The 26242-nt window shown below is 36.7% G+C and overlaps 2 protein-coding genes across 5 annotated transcripts in view; one reads left to right on the forward strand and one right to left on the reverse strand.

Annotated features, from left to right (window-relative positions):
- gnaz (guanine nucleotide binding protein (G protein), alpha z polypeptide) overlaps positions 1 to 7735 on the reverse strand; it is a 94316-nt gene extending 86581 nt beyond the window's left edge. Inside the window, exon 1 of the mRNA XM_005155633.6 lies at positions 7484 to 7735. The gene's annotated coding sequence lies outside the window, so the exon portion shown is untranslated. The remainder of the gene's footprint in view (positions 1 to 7483) is intronic.
- sppl3 (signal peptide peptidase 3) overlaps positions 1 to 26242 on the forward strand; it is a 203561-nt gene that overhangs the window by 101800 nt on the left and 75519 nt on the right. The gene's annotated exons all lie outside the window — the stretch shown is intronic.

Raw genomic sequence — 26242 nt, forward strand, 5'->3', positions numbered from 1 at the left:
GTTAAATTAAAAACAACAGAGATGTATGATTTTTTTTTAATGAAAATTTGCTTTAAATACTAGGGATACTTCGAAGTTTGCAGCTGCTAATAATTTTTGTCTAAAAGTTACTTTCAGTTTTTAGGCTTAAAGAGAAAAATGAATGAAAATATGAGCTGAAAAAGGCATTTTTATTTCAACCAAAGAGCAAGAACAGAAGAGTTCATTGACAAATAGCTATTAAGTATTTAAAATAACTCAATATTCCACTTGAATAATATTCTACTTATCTATTTATCTATGGATGCGCTGTACATCCTCAACAGAAATTCACTCAAATAACATGTCAACAGGACAATTCTATGTACAGTAGGATACCTGTTTCTGCTGATTGCATTAGCGCTGCTGTGCTGTCATGTCAACGCTGGTAAAATTATGCCTCTCCACTAACTCACTGTCAAAGTGGTTATTTTATTGGCTTGCGTTCTTTACAAATATGATAATTTAAGTTCTTGGGTTGATTTTTAAAAACCTAATAAAATTAGTTTATACTATTTAATAAAATTCAAAACAATTATTATAAAGCATTTTTGTTTCTGTGCCAAGTGCGTCTAGAGTTTTACTTATCTGAAAGTTACTTTCAGATTTTTTACCAAAGGAGAAAAATGAATTAAAATATAAGCTGGAAAAAAAGGCACTTTTATTTCAACCATAGAGCAAGAACAGAATAATTGATTGTCGACTAGCTTGCAACTAGCTAGCTAGCATTCAAAATAGCTCATGTATCACTCATGTAATAACTCGTGTATAATTGAAGTTCTTGGGTTGAATTTAGTTTCCACCCCTGAATTTTCATTTCAGTGGATCCCAGTTAGATACAAATATTATTTTATTATTTTAGTATTCTGAACCTATTTGACTAGGTAAACTGACTAATAATTTGTTGTCAGCAGAGCTAAAGATCTCTTTTGGCATATTTGGCATTGTTCTAACTGTCTGATCATCTGTACAGGATCATGGGTAATGTAGTTTTCTGCACAAATCCTGCTAATAAGCATGTCTGTTTCAAAAATAAGTTTAAATAATTTGAACAAATGAGTTCAGCACAAGCATATCCAACTGATCAACTACCTCAGAGCTCACATTAGATCTTTTTTTAAGATTTGCCATTTATTTTGTAAAATCAGTTACCCTGTGGAGCTGCATGTTGTGATGTTCCTCAGCAATTCTTTAAAAAAATGTAAAACGTAAACAAGTGTATTATGTGTTTTTATGCATGCATGTATGATCTTTGAAGGGCTTGTTCAGATGGAATGTCATTGCCAAGTGTTCAGATCTGAAAAAGGGCCTGTTTGTTTAGTTCACAGTAACATGAGGTCAGGCCTATTCCACTTATGGCAACACTATGGGCAACATTCAACAGCAACTCTCTTCCCAGACTGTTCTAGCATAAGCTTCTGCTGTTGCCTTAAATCCTCTCACACATCTTTAAACTTTATCAGAACCAACCTGAATGTGACTTGTATCATATAGAATACCGCAGTGTTTCTACTTAACGAACCACTTGATTATAGCTAATGACTTGTTTGAATTCAACAAAGGGCCTCTCTCACATGTGTTTCCATAAAACAAGGGCCTGGTCACCTCTTGACCCCAAACTTGTCAGAGTGTAGGATTTTCCATGCACTCACTGAGAAAAGCCCTTTCAGTCCACTTCACCCACTACTCCAATTCCAGCCAATCTATGTCAGAAGACAAGCCTTGCACAATACGCATGTTGCATTTTTTCAATATGATATCATTTAAAGGGAAACTTCAGCTGAAACGAGAGCGTGCTGTTTGTCATATGTGGGACCTCAATGATTAATCAGAACTTTCTTGCAGTTCTGAATCTGTATCAGTTCATTTTATGGAACACAAAAAGGAAATATTGTTTAAAATAATCCGCTAGTCACATGTTTTCCTTGAAATGGATGGTGATTTTCTTTCAATGAATGGAACCGGAAGCCTTAAATAGGATGTAAAAGCACCATAAAGGTGAAATGAGCGCTTGTTCACACTTTGGTTTGTTGGTTCATCTGATGCATTTGGTCATGGTTTGCTTAATGTTCACACTGTTCGTCACACTGTTCGCAGTGTCCGTCACACACCCCAATGAAGATCTGCTTCAAGAGGAGGCACTTCAGACAGTCCTCTTTTTGGTCGCATCTTGTGACAACATGCTGTGTTTTGGTTTGTTGTTCATGTCTTTGGTCTGTTTCACATTAATATTTGATTCAAACCACAGCAGATTTCATTTGCAAGTAGCACTGTTTGTTTTAACCAGACCAAAGGTGTCAAGTGTTAACACACCCAGAAAGTGGCCCGTATGATTTGTGCAGTGCGCTGTATTGCAAGTTATGTCAGAATAGATTCCCAAATTATACAAAAGGTTGGTGGTTCTGTTGGTCCTCTTCTGGTTTTGTTAAAAGGATTGGTCACCCAAATCTAAACGTATTAACACAATTTACTGACTTTGAAGTGCTTATAAACATTTATTCTTTCTTTATGCTGTTGAATACAATAGAAGATATGGAAAACAAAGATATGGAAGTCAATGGCTACAAGTTTCCAGCTTACTTCAAATGATCTCCTTTGGTGTTTAACTTAAGAAAAAATGAATAAAAATATGTAGTAAGAAAAATAAGTAAATGATGACTGAGTTTTTTGAGTTTTAAGGGAACTATACATTTAAGTTAAATCGACTCTGAGTTCATTAAATAACTCATAACTAGGCCCTGATTCAGTGTAGCTGTGCACAAAATAAAAAAGGTCTTTTTTTTTTTTTAAATACTAAATCCTGACCATTTTTATGTATTTTTGGTGCGTTAAATTATAGGAATGTCCAAATCCGATCACATGAATTGAAAATCAGGCCCAATCACGCGTTTTCCGACTCGATCGAAATCGGATGTTACCTCACGATCAGGACTCGAAAATTCTCATTATTTTTAAACACATCTATAGTTTTGCAGTGGCAGAGTTAAACCTCTTTCTTGACTTCACACAGAAACAGCAACGCGTGCGGCATGACATCACTTTGTTGCAGAGACGCTATTGGATAAATGCTAAGAAGCAGCTTGAAGCTGAAAGCGCAAGTATGTCTGTGATCTGGATGTATTATAAAGTTATTGACGACAACATTGCCAAGCTGTGAAATATGTAAACTTGGGATTGCCTGCTAGGTATTTTAAGTTGAGGTGCTATTTGTTTTTATAATTTTTTTATGTTTAATGTTGCACTGACTAAAGTCCAAAAGTGAAGAATTTATGTTTTTTACCTCACAGAAGTGCTCTGTTTGTTAACATACTGTTGATGTTGAATGTTAAAATAGGTGAGCTAATAAAAATAAGGAACATCGTGGATCTCTTTCCTCTTCTTTATAATTTTTTTATGTATTTTAGAAGTATCAGATCCTTACCTGTCAACCCTCCCACTTTTTCAAGCAATCTCCCTGAAAAAACCTGATTGGGACACCCCTACACAAATAGAGCAATGGTGTCACCAAATATTTTATATTATTGCATACCATCTTCCATTGGTTGGACATAAAGATAGTCTTTCCCACTGTTGCTTTGTAAGAGAGCACAACCCTGTAACTTTTCCCCTATTTGTGAAAAAAATTAATTAACAAAAATAAAACTTTTTGTGCCATTAGTTGCACCAAATAATGACCCCACCCGATCCCCCATCCACCCACCCATCCCAAACTTATGCCATTAGTTGAACTAGCATTGTAGTGTCAAACCACTGAATTCTGTAAGTGTTACTTGTTATGCTTTGACATTTAAAATGTCACATTTTGTGGCAAAACAGTCAGGATTAACCAGTAGGCCATGAATGATAAATAAAACTAATTATTGCTCTAATAAGCTGTACCCTTTGGAAACTGTATCCTCAATGGCAGATGTGTGATTTGTCCTGAGCATTAATGAACAGCTGGCTATCAGTGCACGTAAGGTCACCAGCGAGGTGTTTTGCCAAACCACTATTGTTGTGCCAAAAACACAGTTATGATCGTTCAAGCATTCACTCTGAAAGTGGCATTTCTGTCTCAAGAATATTTCTATCAAAGATGAATTATGAGTGAAATTCCTCTCTATATTATTTTCACGCATACCCCCTCACAAGTAACACAGACAGATTTGTTTAATCTACATAAACACTGTAGTTCATCTTAACAATTCAATATATTGAAAGAAGCGTACTGAATAATAAACGTAATGACTTTCTGCTATCAAATCGAAATTAAACTCCATTTACATGCATGCTTTGATATCAGAGCAGCAAGCGCAGGTATTTTTAAAACATGACCCAAATGCATAACAATCCGACGTTCAGTGCTTTTGACGGTTTTGTTTACGCCACGATTTCAGTTTACAGTTAAATGAGCTACCTGGAAATGAAAGCGCAGCGAGTTAAGCTGTGAAGTTTATTTTTAACAATCATCATTTGAGCCTGAGCTTTCATTGTGATCATTTTGTTGCTAGTATTTGAATATTGCTGACAATGATGCCTGTGTTTTGACATCCATGGTTATCCTTGTGGCCTTATAACCAAATGAGGAGCAATATCAAAATGAGGGTAAGCCTCCCTTAACAGCCATCATATCAGACGACAGCACAGGATGTACAAATATTAACTGGTACTTAGCTGATGTTGCACAACCATTCTGCAGTTTGGTCAGTTTGTGGTTTTTAAAGGGAGGGGAGCACTGGCAGTATCTGTTCATCTTTGCATAGTCTGTGCTTTCCTGTATTTGACAGTACCACAGCATCTTTACTGTATTAGCCCTCTATTGAGCAACATCGGCACTGTTATGCTGTAATGAAGTGAACTTAGCTGCCAAACCTCCCCAGAGGAAAATTATACTGCTCAATGGTTGCTCTGTTATAGCTTGTGAGTTCTCAGCTATGTTCATTTAAGTATCAACTTTGTCTCAGACGCCTCTCTTAAAATTCCTTCAGAGAAACAAAAATATGCTCCTTAAAATTGTTGCCATCTGTGCTTTCATTAATCTTTGCATCGCACAAAGGGTTCTTTACAGTGGATAAAATGAGTACTTTAGGTAATTAAAATGCAATAGTGGAAGAGTACTGAAAAATCATACTTGAGTAAAAGAACCATTACATGCCTAAAAATGAAGTGCGAGTAAAAGTATGTCTTGTAAATATTACTCAAGTGAGTAAAGAGTAGACCTTTTAAAAGTACTGAGTACTTGTGAGTAGTGAGTTTTACGCTGTAAAAAGCTGATGCATGTACATGTAATTTGTAAATGTGTGTAAACGTAACATTCAGTAATGCATTTAGTTATTGCTCAGCCGGCACACAACGTCATATGACATTATTATTAGGTTAGATTTAGGTTGTGATGTCAGTTGACCAAAATTTTATGTCTAGCCAGCGTCTAAGGACAATCTCATTTTGATGTCCAATAACGAGGTCAAGTGACTTTGATATTTGGTTGATTTTAGATTGTGTTGGAAAGTGACCAAAATTCAAAGTTGAGCCTACATCTTAAATCAACTTTATTGATGTCAAATACTGACATTTATTCATCAGGTTTGGCAACCGAAATCCAACATCTGATAGATGTCATCGTCGTAACGTCCACACAGCGTCAAGCAGTAACATCATAAGACGTTGATATTTGGTTGATTTTAGGTTGGACGTTGGACAGTAAAGTCAGCCTGAAGTTCTGATGTCAGCCCGGTTTTCAATTCCAAGCAAAATGCAACTTCCCTATGTAAACATCTGTCATCTTCTCATCAGTGACATTCATCTTAACAGTCTCTTGGTCAATGTGTGTAAATGTTTTGGACATATTATTAGACACTTTTAATGCTTCCAAACAGTTTGCTGCAATTATAAATCGCCCATGTCTTGACGGAGTTCATTATGATGTGATTTATCTTCTTTCTGCGACAGGGATCACATGACTAATTTTTTCTAATGCCCCATAGACAAGAAATAATAAAGTAATAACTGCAGGTTGAAGAAAAAAAGAAGTGGAGTAAAAGTACCAATACAGCACTAAAAATGTACTCAAAGGAAAGTAAAAGTACACATTTTTAAAACTACTTAGTAAATTACAATTCCTGAGAAAATCTACTTAGTTACAGTCATTTGGGTATTTGTAATCTGTTACATTACACCACTGATAAATGTTCTAATACCAAGAAAACAAAGAGAGTTCTAGTCATTGAGAGCTTCTTTTGGAAAGCCCAATAGTCCCTCTACTACTTTTGTAAATTAATTAAAAAAATGTAAAGATTTAATGTTAAGAGCACAAATAAGTAAGAGTAAAAACAGTTACATCAATGCAGATGACCAATTTTCTAATTATAAGAATGAGAATAGAAATTACTGAGTTCATGAAACTCTGACTTAATCAGGGAAATGGGAGCACGATGCAACATCCTGATGAGAACCATGCAAAAGAAGCTAATTCTACTATATTTCTACTATTCTACTACTATCTTGACTTGCTTAAGCTTTATTCTCATTGCTAGTTAAGAGAAATAGTCGAGGCTTTAAGATTTTTTTTTTTTGTAAAGGGCCTTCCCTTGCATCCTTTTCCTTGCTTTTAACAGGTTATTGGATATATTTTATCCTTCTCTCTTCTTTAGTTCTTTGTACCGCATCAACCTCCGCCCCTCTGCCCCTACTATCTCTCCACCATTATACCCCCACCTCAGCCACGTAACCCCTCCCTGTGCAGGTTCCTTCGCACACATGCATGCACAACCCTGTCACCAGGCTACACCGCCCTCCACTGCCCTAATAACAATCCCAGGAATTTTAGATAGGGCAAAAATGCTTAAAATGACACTTACTGGGCAAAGGGGGCCTGCCTACAGGGGAGCCGCGAACACGCCTCTAGCTCGCAGAAACGTTCAGGTCAACACGTCGACAGAAATCAATAGGGATCGAAGGCGTCGTTGGTTAACGTGGAGCGGTGGGAGTCAAAGATCAGCAGGAGTATGGCCGAAAGGAGAATATCGACATGGGGTTTTCAGTACACACTGCCAGCAGAAACAGCAGCCCTGTCGCTCTATGGGGTGTGCACCTTATTCAGCTCCTTCCATATTCACCAGCCAGCAGAGCGTGGCATGAACACACTACACCTAGTGCTGTGTTCGAGATATAATAGGATCATTTAACATTGTACAAGATACGGTACATAGTCAAGGATCCATATATGTGCAGTCTTCAAAAAACATACGCCTGTTAGCCAATCCAAGGCTCAAAAGATCTGCCTTAGCATCCTCCCTGAGCATCCCCTTACCGAGATGGAGGAAAATATCGTTCCGCTGCCTGAGGTGCTAAACATGCTCGCATTCACCTTCCCGAGCCAAAAACAAAGCCAAGGACACAACCAGGGAAGCAAGCCTTGATGTAGCAACAGGAATTAAGGGTGTGTAGGAAGAAGGCTGGAGAAAAAAAAAGGACAAGCTTTCCTTACCGTTTCACCGCTTGCCGTCCATTCACCAGCAACACTGCAGACAAACATTCACTTGGGAGGCAGAGGGAGCGCGCGATACGTCCCCTTAGTCCCGAATCGCCAACATCCTCAGATCTGCCTGAATCTCCTCGCACACATGCACTCATTCACTGCCACTCTATCTCTGTGTTGTGCTCTCTCTCCTTCTCTAATAATTGTCGGTGTGCTATTTACCCTCTTGTTAGCTCCAAGGCAGTTAAGAGACACTGCAGCGATGGGGGAGGAGGGTGTGTGTGTGTGCGTGTGTATGTATGTGTGCTTGTGTTCAAGTGTGTTCGTTCGTGAGTATGAGAGCAAGGGAGGGAGGAGTCAGTGGGGATAGAGGAGAAGAGAGGGGAAAACAGCTAGTAGGATTAAATCCTGAGGAAAAGAGAAAGCTAAACGAGGCACAGGGAGATCTCTGGAGAAGAAAATACAAGCCGTATTGCAAAGAACAACGGGTCTGATTGGAGAATAACAGTGCTCACTCTGTGAATGTGTGATATGGCAGATGTCCTGAAGCCCTGCTGGTTCGCTTAGCCAGCTGCAAGAGTCGGTCAACAGCAGGGTTGGTTGCAATTTCATTGATGGCTAAAAGAGCTTGCAGGAAAACGATACAGAGCAAGAGATAAAGGAGGGAGTTGAAGGGGAGGGAGGAGATGACGGCAAGAGACCAGGAGGGGGTTGGATAATGCTGTAATATGTTGCTTCTGTGCCAACTGTTTCTGTGACAGAAGGACCACTTCCTCTGCAGCCATTGGTCCCCCGCTTGTACAGATAGATGTGCTGACAAATAAAATATCCAGCAGTGGCTCATGGGTGATTGGACCACGCTCCCCCTCCCACCCCTCTGTTGAGGCTACAAGATTCTGCCTCTCCCCAGGCAGCTGAGGACCACATCCAGTGCGTTTGCGCCGTGCATCCCAAACAACACTTCACGGACACTGACATATACTTGTTTTTGTTACCCTAGACATTCAAGGAGGTGTAGGAAACAGAAAGGAGCAGTCCACACTCTTAGCAAAAAAGATACAAAGACTAGCACTGGAGCAATAGCTTTTCAAAAGCTTGCTAATATCTAACATTTAGGTCATACGACTTGAAGTTCTAATAAACAAGCAACAATGTGCATCCTTTAGTTGTTGAAAAGGTACAAAGGTGTGCCTTTTGAAGAGTTCCTGGCCGATTCCTTGCTTTTACACCAATTGTTTTCAGATAATGCGTCCTTGTATGTAGAATTTTTTGTTTGTGAAAAATGATTGCATGTTTAACTGCCTTTGACAAGTCTTAGACTTTTTTCCTTTAAACACCTATTTTGTTACCTAAAGGGTTTTCAAATGTAGAAATGGTACAAAATAGTCTTGAAGGCTACTGGTCAAGTGACAAGCTGTGGTGCCCTTAAATGTACAGTCTTTTCTCATTTTATAACATAATCTAACAAGATTCTCCACCTACTGTATGTTGTGGTGTTTCTGCTAGTCTCTGGTATTTTCCATTGTTCCACTGTCCATCAGCGGTGATTAATAAACCAACCCTGACACCTGATCTTATCAAATTTTATCATTTCCATATCCATAAGACAACACGCACTGACAGTATAGTGTCTCCTTCACTTTTACTGGGACATTAGGACTCACACAAGCCACGAGTTGAGCACCCCCTGCTGGCCTTACTAACACTACTTCCAACAGCAACCTAGTTTTCCTATGTGGTCTTCCATCCATGTACTGACCAGGCTCAGCCCTGCTTAGCTTCAGTGAGTAACCGGTCTTGGGCTGCATGTTGAGATGGCTGTGTAATATGTGCACCTAACCCCGCCCCCTACCCTACCCCTCACAGTGACGTCACTAAAGCCTGGTTTATACTCCTACGTCAAGTGATCGGCGTCACCCATGGCAAATGCCTTGCATTTATACTAATGCACGCTTTTTGTGTTGCTCTTCAATAACACTTCCGAAGTGCTAGCTGGCAGTGAGGTTTTTAAGTTCGTCTGTGTCAAGTTGCTTCGCTGGTGTTTTGTTCTTTCTGAGCGCTACCTTTATGTAGAGGTAGTTTAAACTCAATCATTTTGAGGCGAGAACTGGCGGACGTGCTACAACTTTAATCATAAGGTGAACACAAAACAACAGTTTCTATCTGGACCTCCTTCATGGGACTCGACACTTGTACACACTTTAACGTGTTTGCGCAGCTCTCGGTCCTGCCCACACTTGTCAGCGATACCAAGTTGACCAATCACAGAGCTTGCGCTACTTGTCATTGCGACGTGTAGTTACATTTTTTGAGAGGTGTGCATCAGCGTCAAAGATGACCACGGATGACCACGCGCAGGCTGCACCAGAGTATGTGTGCGCTTGACGCAGAAGTTTGGCTTTTACTCTATTTAATGCATGTGTCTGTCTCTGCTTGCAAGTCTGCAGCCAGATACTATTAAGACCAACAGGCAAAATGCATGAAACGCTTCTTGTATTTGGCTGAAGAAAAAATAAAATAGGAAATATTGAGACCAAGAGGAGGATCGATTATTAAAATAGTTCATTTTAAAATTCCAATGCTGTTTTAATTAAACGTTCAATATTTTACCAATATGCTAATGTTGCTAAGATTAATGAAGTGCAAAAAGTTGCAAGAGGTATGATGGAAATACGTAAAAGAGGCGAATGCTATTATACCCCTCAGTGTGTCCAATAAACATAAAGTGGTGGTGGGACTCAGCATTAATGTCTTACAAAGCGTGCACATCATCCATCAGTTTGTGTGGGATTAAAATTGAGTAATCAAAATGATCACACCACAGGGTCTGGTTAAATTAGCCTTGTGTCATTGTGTCTTAAATGGCATGAGGTACAACAAAAGGGAGCTGAAATGTTTTGTAGTGATCAATGTACGTGTTGTAGGACATGTATTCTTGCATTCTGGGTGAGAATTAACGGTACATTTCTATAAACAGCTCTCCTGTGGGAGGAGTGATGTATGAGCAGTCTGTCCGTGCAGGCAAAAGAAAAAGTCTGGCACATGAAAAACGCTTTACGAACCGTCATGTCAGACAACAGTATCAGATTGTGTCTCGCATAATAGGTAACATGAACATCATTTTACTTGAATATGGCGTTTCATCTGATCTCACAAGGCATACATATTCACATATTTTTTTTGTCTCAATCACATACAAAAGTAAACCGCATGCCTAATCTGCTCATGCACGCTGGGATGCAATTCAGAATAAGCGTCTTTGCTCTGATATTACGGTTCAATTCTGATTGGTTCTGCTTTTTATTAAATTAGAGCTATTCAAGACCCATGTGTTCAGCTGCTTGCACCATGTGTAACGGTTACCAAAAGCTTGCAATGCATTTCAACAGCACAACCCTAATGAACCTGTGCTGTTGTGCTGTATGCATGACGGATATAGGGCCGTGCTCAAAGGCTTTCAGGGGAAATAGATGTCACAGATGCAAGACGTGACCTCAGGCTGATGAGCGCCCTTATCAGATCGTGGCAAGCAAAAGACGACATTGAGGAGTATCTATTTTCTAGTTCCAAACCCTATATTTATTTGATATTTTTTCCAAACTATTATTAATGTAAAATTATACCAGCACGAACAGGTGCAGTATATAGTAACAATAAAACTAATGAAAAAATCGTTTAATTTAGGCATGATGTACTATATTTGCTTTGATTGGCTAGCCATTTTCAAGACACTGGAAAAGTCAACATATAGACTGAATACTGGATGGATCGAAATTATATTAAAGAGCACCTATTATGCAATAAAAAGTGTCCTATTTTGGTTTTGGGGGTCTCCAACAACAGTCTGATATGCATGCAAGGTCAAAAAACACTTTCATTGTCTTAATACGCATTTATTTTGACCTAATTATCGCAACAACTCCCATATGATTTGCTCAGCGATTTACTTGTTTCCAAACCCCTCCTTAGCGTGATGAAATTATCATTAAAGTGATAATTTGGATCAGTTCTCTGTCCACACAACAAGCTCCTCAGCAATAGTTGGCCTGATATTTTGATGATTTCTTCTCATGAAAGCTACAGGTCTTTTAGTCCAGATTTTCCAGAAGTCTCATGGCAATTCATAACTTTTTGATTTAGTGGCTAATTCACATGAATTTGTTTAATGTTGTTCGTACAATTTTGTAAAACTTGCTTATTCTTTAATGATGGTTGGGTTTATAATCGGGGTTGAGTGTCACGCCTCCTGTTTAAAATTGGACACTTTTAAATGACGTTTCCTCGTGAGATCAGGCTGGCAATGCACATAGAAAATTTCTCATTTTTGGCTGAAAATGTTGTACTGTAAGCAGCCCCTAAAACAATATACAGATTCAGCACACTTAGAAAGTTACAGACAACACATCATTTCTTTATGGTTCATGTGAACTGAGCAATTCTGATTCTTCAGAATTGTGAGATATGAACTTGCAATTGCATATTATAAAGTTAGAATTTAAGATATAAACCTTTTATTTGAAAGCTTTAAACATACAATTTTTAAAATCATGTCTTATCTCTGTTTGCTTTTTTATTTTTTATTGAGTGGCAGAAATAAACTTCTTTTTAAACCAAGAGAAAGATCTCTTTAAACCAAGCAACCTTATGATACATTTAAAAAAAAAAACTTTTTTTCTGCTTGTTTAAACTGCTTATTTAAAATGATTTGAAATAACACAATTCTCAAGGTTTTTCTCTGGGAGGGGGGATGGGGGGCAACTTAAGTTTTATGTTCAATCCATTTAAATTTGTAAAAATTACAAAGTTAACCTAATCATGGTAGAATTGTGTGCAACCCAGCATTTTTATGGTGCACTAAATATAAAAAAAATAGAATTGCCCTGTTATATTACATTGCAATTAAACAGCTTTTCAGCGTTTGTTTTTAATTGCACACATGATTTCTATATAGTGAACAAGGGTAATGAATCTGATGCAAACTTCTAAGTCAAAAAGTGGAGCCTCAGAGTCAGACTAAAATATTATGTAATCACCAAAGGCAGTTCAACAGTGTTGCAAACTTTTCCGGAAAGTCTCTTCTTTGTTCGAAATTACGTCAAACCATTTTGCTCTTCAATATACTGTTTGAAAATTTATCCAGCAATTTATTGTAGCAATTAGCAAAGAGTTAATGAACTGTCGTTGTTGCATCATTATAAATTTGGGTTTTCTTTGCACTTGCAGATACATTTTAACATTCTCTGTTTATTTACAAAGCACATTTTCCGCATTTGATTCAACATTATTATGGCTGTCTCTAGTCCTCTTGTTTGTGTGTGTCTCTCATTCTCCATATTTCCCCTCTATCTTTCTGCCTGTCTCCGCTCCTCTCTCGCTGCTTCCTGTCTCCCTAATCCGTAATCCTGTGAAAATCGGTCAGGCGAAACAGGGCGGCTTTGATCAGGCTCTTTTATCAACGGTGGATTCGGTGTCAGCTCACCCGGATTCCTCAGAACCCTGGAGCCCTGGCACTGACATCAGCTCATCAGCGCCCAGACACCATCATCCCAAAGGCCTTATGATGCATGTCAACTATAGAGAACTTGGGGAGTTTCTTCCCAGTGGATTTCTCAGTCTTATAGTCTAACTTAGGGGATGCTTTTATGCTTAAAGACCTCAAAGCATCTCTTGACTAGCACAGGTCTAGTCCAAATGCGTGTTCATGATAGACTTATTTAGTAGATTTTCTAGTAGGGATGCACAAAATTGATAAAAAAAAAAAAGATTAAAAAAAAGATATACATGATATTTTATTTTCAGTGATATACACTCACTGGGCACTTGTACACCTGTACAACTGCTCGCTAACGCAAATGTCTAATCAGCCAATCACATGACAGCAACTCAATGCATTCAGGCATTAGACATGGTCAAGATGATCTGCTGTAGCTCAAACTGAGCATCAGAATGGAGAAGAAAGGTGATTTAAGTGTTGTGAACATGGCATGGTTGTTGGTGCCAGACAGGCTGTTCTGAGTATTTCAGAAACTGCTGATCTACTAGGATTTTGACGCACAACCATATCTATGGTTTACAGAGAATGGTCCGGAAAAAAAAATCCAGTGAGCGACAGTTACAAATGTCTTAGTGATGCCAGAGGTCAGAATGGCCAGACTGATTCCAGCTCGTTACAACCGAGGTATGCTGAAGAGCATTTTTGAACACACAACACGTCCAACCTTGAGGTGGATGGGCTAAAATAGCTGAAGACCACTCCGGGGACCACTCCTGTCAGCTAAGAGCAGGAAACTGCGGCTACAATTTGCACAGGCTCACCAAAATTAGACATTAGAAGATTGGAAAAATGTTGCATGTTCTGATGAGTCTCAATTTCTGCTGTGACATTCGAATATAGGACTAGAACTTGGCATCAACAACATGAAAGCATGGATCCATCCTGCCTTGCATCAACGGTTCAGGCTGGTGGTGGTGTAATGATGTGGGGGATATTGTCTTGGCACACTTTGGGCTCATTAGTACCAATTGAGCATCGTGTCAATGCCACAGCCTAGCTGAGCATTGTTGCTGACCATGTCCATCCCTTTATGACCACAGTGTACCCATCTTCTGATGGCTACTTCCAGCAGGATAATGTACCATGTCATAAAGTACGAATCATCTCAAACTGGTTTCTTAACATGATAATGAGTTCACTGTACTCAAATGGCCTCCACAGTCACCCAAACCTAATCGAATAGAGCACTTTTGGGATGTGGTGGAATGGGAGATTCACATCGTGGGTGTGCAGCCAAAAAATCTGCAGCAACTACGTGATGCTATTATGTCAATAAGGATCAAATTATCTTAGGAATATTTCCAGTACCTTGTTGAATCTATGCCACAATATATTAGGGCATTTCTGAAGGCAAAAGTGGGTCCAACCCGATGCTCGTAAGATGTATCTAAAAAAGTGTCCGGTGAGGGTATATTGTGACATTTTCACCAGATGATTTAAAAACACTGTAAAAAAAACAAAAAAAAAAACATGTTTGTCTTAAATTTTTAATTTGAATTAAATTTACTTACGAGCCGTTTTAGAGAAGTTTTGAAATGTGCGTTTTCATCTGATGTTTGATGTCAACCGAAACAGGAAGGCAGGGTGGGACACAGAGTAGCTCCTCCCCTTTTCGTTTAGCTTATATCTTAACAACTCTGGCAGTCAGAGCTGTTGATACATACTTTAATACAGAAATGTATCAGACATATGACAGTCACAGTCTATAATAGTAATACTGAGCTTGACTGACAATTTCTCTGCTTCAAAATTCAGCTTTCTGTGTAATCCGAAAATGGGTCGAAGACATTTTGTGGTTTGTGCCATGACCTAGAATGAATGACCAATCAATTTCAGCATGAAGAGGGAGGATGTATTAAAGTTGGTTGTTCAGAAGATTTGATAAGATACGTTTGAGGTGACATGAAATTTGATTAATTTTACTGGAGGTGACAAACCTAAAGTTTTTACTTTTTACTTTTACAACCCATTGAAGTGTTTACTAACCACAACCCACTTGTTTTTCTTCAGCAAATGTGTAACAAAAATCAGAGACTGATAAGATGGGCTCTCATTTGTCAAAGTTTTAATTTACAAATTAAGTACAAGAAAGGTACTGACAATATACAGTAATTGCAGATTCATTGTCTAGATCACATTTTTTATCTTGTAATCATGTTTACACTTGTGTGTGGGGGTGTTACAATCCTATGTTTGTCTTGTCTCGTCTGTTTTTTTTTTTCTGTTTTGCTTAGAACGCTTCTAAGTGGCCGCATCCAGCTTACTCGCTCCTGATCGGCGTACAGTGTTTTAAAAAGCCATGACACTACTTACTTGGCAGCCATCTTGTTTTTGGTCACTTCCTTTGTGTTTGTTGAAACGTTTGTATGTGGTATAGTGCAGTTTTTGGATGTGTTAAGACTGGGAATATTGAGATTTGTGAGTACTTTAATGATACTTTGTTCCACTGGCTTGTTTGACCTTTGTTGTCTGCTGATTTTGGATCGTCCTTTAAATATGGTTGCCTGTTTTGTAAATCGTTTGTAAATGGTGTATATATATTGGGGGAGTAAGGAGTTTGACGCCATTTTCTTTGTAAAACGTTTTGACCTCTGTTTTTGGTGTAAGGTAGTTGGGGTAGTGAATTGAACTTTATTTTTTATTTATTTATTTATTTATTTTTATCAGGTAAGTTAGAGATTTAACATAAAGGAATTTCTGTTTGTTATTTTGGTCTTGTCAGGTCCCGTATTCAAACCCCAATAAATCTTTGACTTCATTTCCGTTGTCTTGTCTTTCATATTGTGCACCATCCCTAGACGGTGTGTAACAATGTTTATATTTTCTAAATGCTAATTATGTGACAGTTTTGGAGCACACTAAATTACATATATTACCTTAAAGAGTCCATATTATACATGAAATAGGGTCATATCTTGGTTGTAAGGGTCTCCAACAACAGTCTAATATGCATGCAAGGTCAAAAAACACTTTCGTGGTGTTATAATCTGCTTTTATTTTTACCTAATTATCCCAGCGACTCCTGTATGAATCGTCCAGTGATTCATTTGTTCCCAAACCTTTCCTTAGCGCGAAGCTAATCTGCGCTGATTGGACCAATGACAGTCTGTTGCGATTGGTCGACTGCCTTCAGTCGGAGAGTGAAATGCCAAACAGCTAATCAGCAATATAAAAGTAATCACAGTTCATACACGCTCGATAATGTAAGGCGTGGATTTTAGCTGCCAGTGGGTCAATGTAAATACAGACTATGGACTTGAAAATTCAGACGACGATCTATTTTATTGAGCAAAAACTCCAAAAAGAGTTGAGGAGATCACATAGCTTGTCTCACTCTGCTCTTTTCACAGACACACACACACACACACACACACACACGCACTTAACCCTGCTCCGGACGACAACGCGCGCACACGCACACACACACACACACACACACACACACACACACACACACAAACACACACACCTCCGGACGATAGCGTGCGCACACGCACACACAGACACACACACTACTCCTCGTCAACGGTGCTCCGTTAACAAAGCAGCACGCGTTCGCGTTTTTAACGTGACTTTGCACGCGATAAGAGAATATAGCCGGTTTAACTGATACAGTATACACGGTTACAAGTAACAAATCACAACTAAATACATTTGCAAGCTAGAGTCAACGAGGCAACTTTAATCGCACGTACTTACACTTGAGAAATGGAGGAAGAAAAATCCATCCTGACGTCCAGCAGTAAGTTACTCTTTTACTGATCCTTCCTTTAACAAACACTGATGAAGAATTCTTTGTAGCATGTAGTTTCCAGAAGTTTCCAGTAGTTTCCAACTGCTTGGTTATTATGCTGAGGTTTCATCTTTGGGTAGAGACTCAATAATATCCATCTGCAGCGTGACTTCAATCGACCGGCATGTTTGTGTGTGTGTGTGTGTATTTGTGGGTGTGTGTGTGTGTGTGTGTGTGTGTGTGTGTGTGTGTGTGTGTGTGTGTGTGTGTCTGGGTTTCTGTGTCAGAGGGCGGGGCCTCAGGTTTCAAATCTCCCGGGTTTGCGCGTGCACGTGAATAACTTGGTTTCGTTCGTACGTCATGGCGAAACACCTAATGACTCGGTATCAAGGCGACTCGTTTGAAGCACTATGAGTCGACTCTTTTATAGATGAATCAACAGTTTTAAACACTGTACACTAACAGATTTAAGCCTTAGCTGGATACTTCACTTCACTTAGAGTTGTGTTACACACTACATGGAAGGGCATTTTCAAAAACCCATAATATGGGCTCTTTAAGTCTATTAATATGTACACCTAAAAAACCTTTCATTTTCATTTCACAGCGAAGATATCCCATTGGCCTCTCAGCACTGAAGTGTATGTAGAATTTGCCATTTGTATAAGATACGTCTCTGCTGTTGGTTGTATGCGTTCTGTGAATGAACGTCGCCTCGTGGTTCCATCCCAAAGAGGGAAGAAATCACTTTCGCGAACGCTCACGCTCAATCTGCCCAGTTGGTGGAATGAACTCCCTAACTGCATCAGATCAGCAGAGTCACTTGCTAATTTCAAGAAACGACTAAAAACTCAACTATTTAGTTTCCACTTCACTTCCTAATCTGCAATTGCCTCTCTGAATATCACACTAACTGTACGCAAAAAAATAAATAAAATACTGCTAATACTTTCCTTCTTAGACTTTACAGACCTGAAACTTGCCTATAGCACTTATTCATTGTTGCTCTTAGTTGTGAAAATTGCTTCCTTGTCCTCATTTGTAAGTTGCTTTGGATAAAAGCGTCTGCTAAATGACTAAATGTAAATGTAAAAATGTAATGTGAAGTAGATCAGGTACATTTTATAATTTTTATTTTAATAAATATTTATTTTAAAAGGTAAAAATGGCTATGTTTACTTCTCACTTCTGCATTTGTGGATTTGGATGGGTAAAATGCAGAGCAGAAAACGTTATTTATCTATTGAATTAAGCATACATTTGTTGAAAACTGTCTTACTTTTACACTATTTTTCAAAATGTATGTGCTGTCAGATTTGATATGAACCGCAGGGCAAGCCCATGCCAAACAGTGGGGTTCAGTTTCTTTTCGGCTCGGTTCAATTGTTTACCCCTTGTGTTTACAATGTCTACTATGATGGGATTGAGATATAGTAAAGGACAATTTGGTTTCTGACACTTTAAAACTTTAAAAAGACACACTGAAACATGATTAACTTTATTTTAATAAGTTATATTAATATACAAATGTTGTCAAGACAGTCATATGGAAGGTTCATCATGTTAGAATGATTAAAGTGAGAGTGTCACATTTATTATTATAAACTAACCAGTAGATCAAATATTCAAATTGAATGAACGTTGTTTATTGTTTTATGGGCAGTCTAAAAGTATTCGGGTACAGAAATTAAGTAAAATAATTCAATTAAAGAGGATTTATCTTTGGTGGAGTTTTTCATTTTCACTATCAATGTCAATGGCTGATTTTTTTTCTAGCATTCTTGAGAAAATCTTGGTTAGAACCACTTGACATGAGTGAGAGTAAATAGTCGTGACATTTTTAATTTAGGGTAAGCTATCACTGTGATTTGCTGAATATGTCTTTAACGTTTAACTGTTGGAAGTTGTCAGGTACCACATGTGTGTTTTGCACTGGTCTAAACCCCTTTGCGTGTCTGATGTTGAGTAGCTTTGCTCACCCAAGAGATGCAAACTTTCCATTTCCTGCATGGTGATACTGTATCTCATACCCTGATCTGTAACCAGGTGCCCGATTGGCATGGGCAGAAACTTTATACTCAAGGGAAGTGAACTCAGCAGAGCCAGACATCCTATATCTTGAGTTAAGCACAGTATTGGGTTTGTTGTGTGTTCAGACAAAATCTGTTTTCTATCAACAGTCCAGCTGGGTTTTCCTCAAACGGTCAAAAGGCCAAACTTGTCCTCTCACAGAGCATAACTGACCTGAATACCGGTTACTTAAATTAAATGTACTACAAACTAGTGAATTGCTAACCAACTTGTAGTAATAGATTCTGCATTTAATGATGGAATTATTAGCACTGAGTAAAATGAATAAAAGTTTGATGATAAAATGTGTAACAAAGTAGCCGTTTGTGAACATGCCAAGGTTTGCAAACTTTCCAAAATAATAGCGCATGATAGGTTTTTGTATCCCAAAAGAAAGAAGTGTTTTTTTAACTGCCAGTAATTCAAGTATCACTTCCTGCTTAATATTGGGAAGATGCTGTTTTCTGCATTGTAAAATCAAAACCTATTTGAGTCCAAAAAGGTAATCAAACTAATTTGGGAAAACCATGAGATCTTTACTAGGAGAATAACGGAATGATTCATGATATGTTTAGTAAAAATAGGGCACTGTCAAATAAAAGTTAGGGATGCACTGATCCCGATTCTTGGATCGGATATCGGTTCGATACTGTGTATTTTTGCTGGATCGGGTATCGGCCAGCTGGCATCGATCCAAATCCGATCTTGCGCTTTTGCTATATTCTGTGTAATTTATAAGCCAAAAAAAGCCACGAAGGTAGCTGTTAGTTTTATTATTTAGTGGAGAAATGCATTTAGTTCTGCATTAAATGGGTTCATTTAGATCAACAGATTGCATTTGCAACACTGGAGTTGAGAGGGTTATTACCTGCTCTTCACACACAAAGTAGGCCTACCTGAAAATTTAAAGTAGAAAAGGCTCGATAACACATTGAACAGATCCTCAACATACTGATTTTCTCCCTTTGTGCTGCTGTTTTGAAAGTGTCCGCAGGTACCGTCAGGCTGCACGCTGTCTCAGTGATGCATTAAGTGCCTCATCGGAAGCGATGTGCACTGTTCTGTAAAATTATTCTCATAAAAAGTTTCTGTTCCCTCATCCTTCCAACTGAGTTTATTCTTTCAATGTGAATACGTTAAGTGCTGCAAATAGTTTGTAAAGCCTGAAACTGACAGGCGCAATATGGATGGTCATTAACAGAAACATTTTTTAGCCAAAAATAGGCTACTCTGAAACTATGAATATTTCACTGTCATATTATATATATATATATATATATATATATATATATATATATATATATATATATATATATATATATATATATATATGTATATATATATGTATGTATATATATGTATGTATATATATATATATATATATATATATATATATATATATATATATTTATATATATATATATATATATATATATATATATATATGTGTGTGTGTGTGTGTGTATGTATCTATATATATGTATGTATCTATATATGTATGTATAGACTTTGTTTTGAACCTTATCTCAATTCTTTTTGTTTATTTTGTTGATAACTGACCAACAAAGAATACATTAAATAACCAACAAATTATAACAAATGAAACTTGCTTCAAACTAATTTTTTTTCAGACAAAAAATAATTGTTCAGACATGCTGTCAGTTTCTCCATCTCAATCACTGCGAGCTTAGGCAATGGAATGTTTTTTAAGTAAAACTCAAAAGTTTAGTTTAGTCTGCTTTAAAACTGCGGGAAAATAACAGGCTTTGCTAAAAGGCAGGTTATTTTACCAGCGATTAGGGTCAATAGTGGTAGCCTAGTACAGATTTCAAAGAAAAATCCTAATATTAAAAAAAAAAACATTAGCTGGACCACAACAGATCAGATCAATGTCATAATGAAGGCTCAAATAATGTAACCTATAGTTTATAGCAAGCATCATGTTTTTAGTTAGGTTGTGTTGTCTGTTATATAATGTGGGCCATAGCTCTGTTATTGTACTAAAGAAGATATATTATTCAAGCACCAGAACTATAGAAACTGTATTACGTTAAAAAAAATAAATAAATAAAATAAAAGGCACAGTATAGGGATTGGATCTGTATCGATCAATACTCAGAATTTTGGGATCTTATCGGTTCCAAATAAATGGTATCAGTGCATCCCTAATAAAAATAAAGAAGAAAATCGATCTATAGACAAGAACATTAATGAATATAAATTGAATGCTATTGTGACCCCGCCGGTTCTACGCCACCCAACTTGCTCCGAGCTAGTATCGATCCAGCGACTTTCCGTATGGGAGTCGGTTGCTCTAACAAGGAGGCTAAAGACCATGACCTCTAGCATCTGTTGCTAGAGCACCTTTAGATGTCAGGGGAGTGAGGTTTACCTGCACAGCACCTTACTAGCTGGCCTCCGTTACACTGTTGGTTTACAAAGATTCGTCACAATATGCAACAAGAGAAGGAAATGACAACAAAGGAAGTGGCATTTTTAAATACACAGCAAAAACACAACAATAATAACAATAATAATACAATGACAGCACAAGCATTAAACCATGCTCAAACAAAGCTTGTCGTCTTCTCAGGACAAACAGCCCGAACAGAATCTGCTGTACGTCATGTTGTGTCATTTACAAGGCTGTTCACGTCATGCCTAAAAGCTTCCCCCATTAGCACGTGCTTGCTGAGCTTCTACATTTGACAACTTTATATATATATATATATATATATATATATATATATATATAACATGTGTTTTCTTAAATTGCAGCATGCTAAGCTCTCAGCCACTGTTATAACAACCTTTAAACCAATCACAACAGATTGGCTCATCTGACCAATCAGAGTAGAGTATATTCAGAAAGGCAGGGTTTAGAGAGACCAGATCCTTGAATGAACCATTTCAGACGCTGTGAAATGTGTGTTTTAGTGGATGTAAACTATAAAAGGAGACCTCCAAAACAAAATTATGATCCTTTAAAACAGCTTAACAGCTGTGATTTAATGAATATACTTACTGTAGAGTTAGGAGTAGGTCTAATTTAGGGTTAGTTGCATGTACTTAATACATTATTTTTCATTATTACTACAAAAGGATATGTGCAACCAGGATACTGTAAATAACTTTTTTGAGGGTTTTTTTTTTTTTTTTTGCACATGGTCTTATTTTTAATGAATGCCAGTCACTTGTGCGTGAGAACTGTAATCAGGTATTTTAAATCAGTAAAAGTGCACGAGTATAGGTGCACTATAACTGTGCACAGGAAGTACAGCATCTGATTGTAAACCACCTCCATCAGCCACTTATCTCCTTCTGCTACTTCAGCAGCTAATAGTCATCAGTTCCCGTCAACACTTCTTCTTTTTTTTGTAAGACTTGAACACAATTGAGAGCTCTGCAAGCATACTAATAGGATTGTGTGTCAAACAAAGGATGTTCGTTCAGATAGGGATCATTGGTCATCATATTGTAACTCATAAGGTAACTTGTTATTCCAATTATTATAAGAAAGTGTGCACTCTTGGCCCTACTTAATTATGAGCAAAATAGCTAACACATTACCCACTCATTTGTCATTTGCCTGCATCTACAACAACACATTTAATAAAAATATGTGAATAAGAATAGTGGCTGAATTTAAATGAATCACACGTTTTTAACAACAGGTGGCGCTGTGGCGTTATTTTGTGACTAGTATAGGATGACTGCAGCAAGCACAGTAAAGCATTACATAGTATCAAATCATGGTTGCAGAAAGTGTGAATGTTGAATGAGTCAGAGAGCCACTGTAATGAGTGCATGTTTGGCTTGAAATTATATTTGTCAACGGGCCAGTTTTATTACTGCTTGGAATAATCTTAAAAAGTTAGTCACCAGTTTTTCTTCTTTCATGGCTGACTGTAGACTGTGAGATGATGACCATCCTCTGAGGATTTTGATTGGACTACATATAGACATTACCTATTTGGAAGCACACTAGTGTATAACTACAGGTTAACTGTATGTCTGCTGTCCCCCCTATAAACAACTCCTCAACTTTTCTGATTTTAACTGTAATGTAATATTGTGCACCTTTTGGAAAGCTGTATTGGAACAATAGCTGTGAAAAGTGCTACAAAAAAATTTCAATTTTGTGAGAAATAATAAAAGGACACTTTTCAGTAATAATGTTAAATCAGGAGGGAAAACTCATGAATCATGACACCATGAGTTGAGTGAATCGCACAAAGCACGCTACTAAATAACATTAATATGAAATTAGATGATGTGACAAATAAAAGAAAAGTAAAAAGCATAATTCACCCATAAATGACAGTTCTGTCATCTCTACTTACCCGTTATGCTGTTTTAAAAATGTGATTTTCTTTATTTTGCAGAAATTAAATAAATATTGGAGAATGTTGCTATCAAAAACTATTTTGATTACCATTGACTTACAGTGTAAATGAGCAAACAAAGGCTGGCATTTCTCACATAATTATGTTTTGTTCCATAATTTATGCTGTTGTGGTTTATGTTGAAACTATATAGAGTATCTGTAGAAAAAGAGAGAGGAAGAGACATTATTATGCACTGGTTAGACTTTTGTTACAAAGATTTGCATTATATTCAGCTAAACTAAACTCGCTCTTTTCTGACTTTGAGAGTGAAGCTTGATTTTCTCTTTCACTGCGGTGTCATCTAGTGGTCATAGAATATACTGTCAGTCGGCAAGCGCGGCCATTGGCCGTAAAAATGCTGTAAAAAAACATAGTCTGAAAATAGACAATATTGAAGACTGTGTTAAATTTAAAGACTTAATAAATGCTATGTTAGTTCTTGCAGCATTGTTACTGCTGTTATTAACACTTATAGCAAATCATACAACTCCAAAAGAGAAATGAGAAATACTCTAGCAACAAACTACAACTGTCTTAACCACCTATTCCTGAACAACTTAGAGATCACCTAAAGATGACATAACCAGCCAGAACAACTTAGCATCCACATAGAAAGACTGTCAGTCACAGTTAAATTACCTATAACACCTTAGCAACCTCCTATGTCAAAACAACACCCATAGCAACCACCTAGAATTTCCTTATAATGACTTGATCACCCGTAACACGCTACCAAATTTTGTTGGGCTACGCTATTCTGGATAAACTAAAAATCACCTTTTTATTGTTGGTTAGTTTGTTTAAATAGATATAGTGGTCATTCTAAATAGTCAGTTGAACTAAGTAATGTTGTGACCCAATTTTATTTGCTGCTATATTTGTAAAACAAATCTTATTATATAATTGTATAATAATAATAATAATTATTATTATTATTATTATTATTATTAGTTATATTATCGTAATCTGTTCTAAATAATGGATCAGTAATCAATAATCCATGTATATTAGTGGACGAAACACTCATTTCTCTCCATATGCACCATAAATAAGTATATGATTTTGATACCTCATTACTTCAACTTAAATTGAGTAAGTTCACAGTACTTATATAGATCAGTTTAACTCAAATGGTTTGTAGCAATTGGTTTCCTCAAACGGTTTGAGTTGTCTTAATTTTTTGGGTTTTACACTACTTAGATTGCTTCGTTTGCTCAAATGGAGAAAGTTCACTGTACTCATTCGGATTAGTTTTTGAACTTAAATGGTTTGTTGCGATCGGTTTCCTTAAGTTTTTGGATTTCACTATATATATATTTATATATATACTTTTATATATAACTTCATATATATATATATATATATATATATATATATATATATATATATATATATATATATATATATATATATATATGTGTGTATATATATATGTATGTATGTATATATATTTAAATATATACAGACAGTGCTAGGCATAAATGAGTACACCCCACTTTAAAAATAAATTATTTATCCATTTTGTCAGTGAATATATATAGGTTATATATTTTGGTGCATTTGAACAAAACATATTTATTAAACAGATATATAATAAGATCATATTAAGGCCAATCCTCTGAACATCTTCTGAAGTATAAAAACATTATATTTAAATTCATGTAAAATATTGGAAAAGAAAAATACAAACTGCTCCAGTTTCCCCCACAAGTCCAAAGACGTGATATAGATGAATTGAATAAGCTAAATTGACCACAGTGTATGTATGTGAATGCAGGGGTGTATGGGTGTTTCCCAGTGTTGGGTTGCAGCTGGAAGGGCATCCGCTGCATAAAACACATGCTGGATAAGTTGGCGGTTCATACCGCTGTGGTGACCCATGGTTAATAAAGGGACTAAGCCGAAAAAGAAAATGAATGAATGAATGTATGAAAATTACAGACTACCAAATTTCAACAAACTTTTATGCATTTTTTGTTTCTTTTGAATTCTGCTCTTTTTTTATTTCTTGCAATATATATAAATGTGGGTGTGCTAATTTGGAACTGTTATCATAGGTTATTTTTTTAGTTTAGCTCCAGATTTGGCTTCAGTACTGACTAATATGTTGTATTTGTACGAACCTATTATTGTGAAGCTTCCTATAGAAACTATTAATCTACAGTTGCAGTCAGAATTATTAGCCTCATTTTAATTTCTTTATTTTTTAAACATTACCTAAATGATGTTTAACAGAGCAAGGAATTTTTACAGTATGTCTGATAATGTTTTTTTTCTTCTGGAGAAAGTTTTATTTGTTTTATTTTAGCTAAAATAAAAGCAGTTTTTACTTCTTTTTTTTAAACCATTTTAAGGTCAAAATTATTAGCCCATTATGTAGTCAATAATCTACAGAACAAACCATCGTTATACAATAACTTGCCTAATTACCCTAACCTGCATAGTTAACCTAATTAACCTAGTTAAGCCTTTAAATGTCACTTTAAGCTGTATAGAAGTGTCCTGAAAAATAACTAGTCAAATATTATTTACTGTTATCATGGCAAAGTTAAAATAAATCAGTTATTAGAGATGAGTTATTAAAACTTTTATGTTTAGAAATGTGTAAAAATAATCTTACCGTTAAACAGAAATTAGGGAAAAAATAAACAGAGGGGCTAATAATTCCGACTTCAACTGTAAATAAGAGATTTGGTATTTAATTCTAAATTATATATATAATTTTTTATTATTGTTTTTTTAATGCTACTGTATATATATATATATATATATATATATATATATATATATATATATTGCTGCTCTTTGGTGATTTAAAGTGCTTCTTTTGTCTTATTTGTAAGTTGCTTTGGATAAAAACATCTGCTAAATGAATCAATGTAAATGAAATGTAAACAGAATTCAGTGACAAATCTATTTTATTACTGGCTGCATGTCAATACCTACAGTTACAACATTCATTTGAAGTGTCAAATTACTTTCGATGGGTCATTTTGATCTCTACATAGGCATCAGTGTTAATA

Source organism: Danio rerio, chromosome 10 (assembly GCF_049306965.1).
Source record: "Danio rerio strain Tuebingen ecotype United States chromosome 10, GRCz12tu, whole genome shotgun sequence".
Lineage (NCBI taxonomy): Eukaryota > Metazoa > Chordata > Actinopteri > Cypriniformes > Danionidae > Danio > Danio rerio.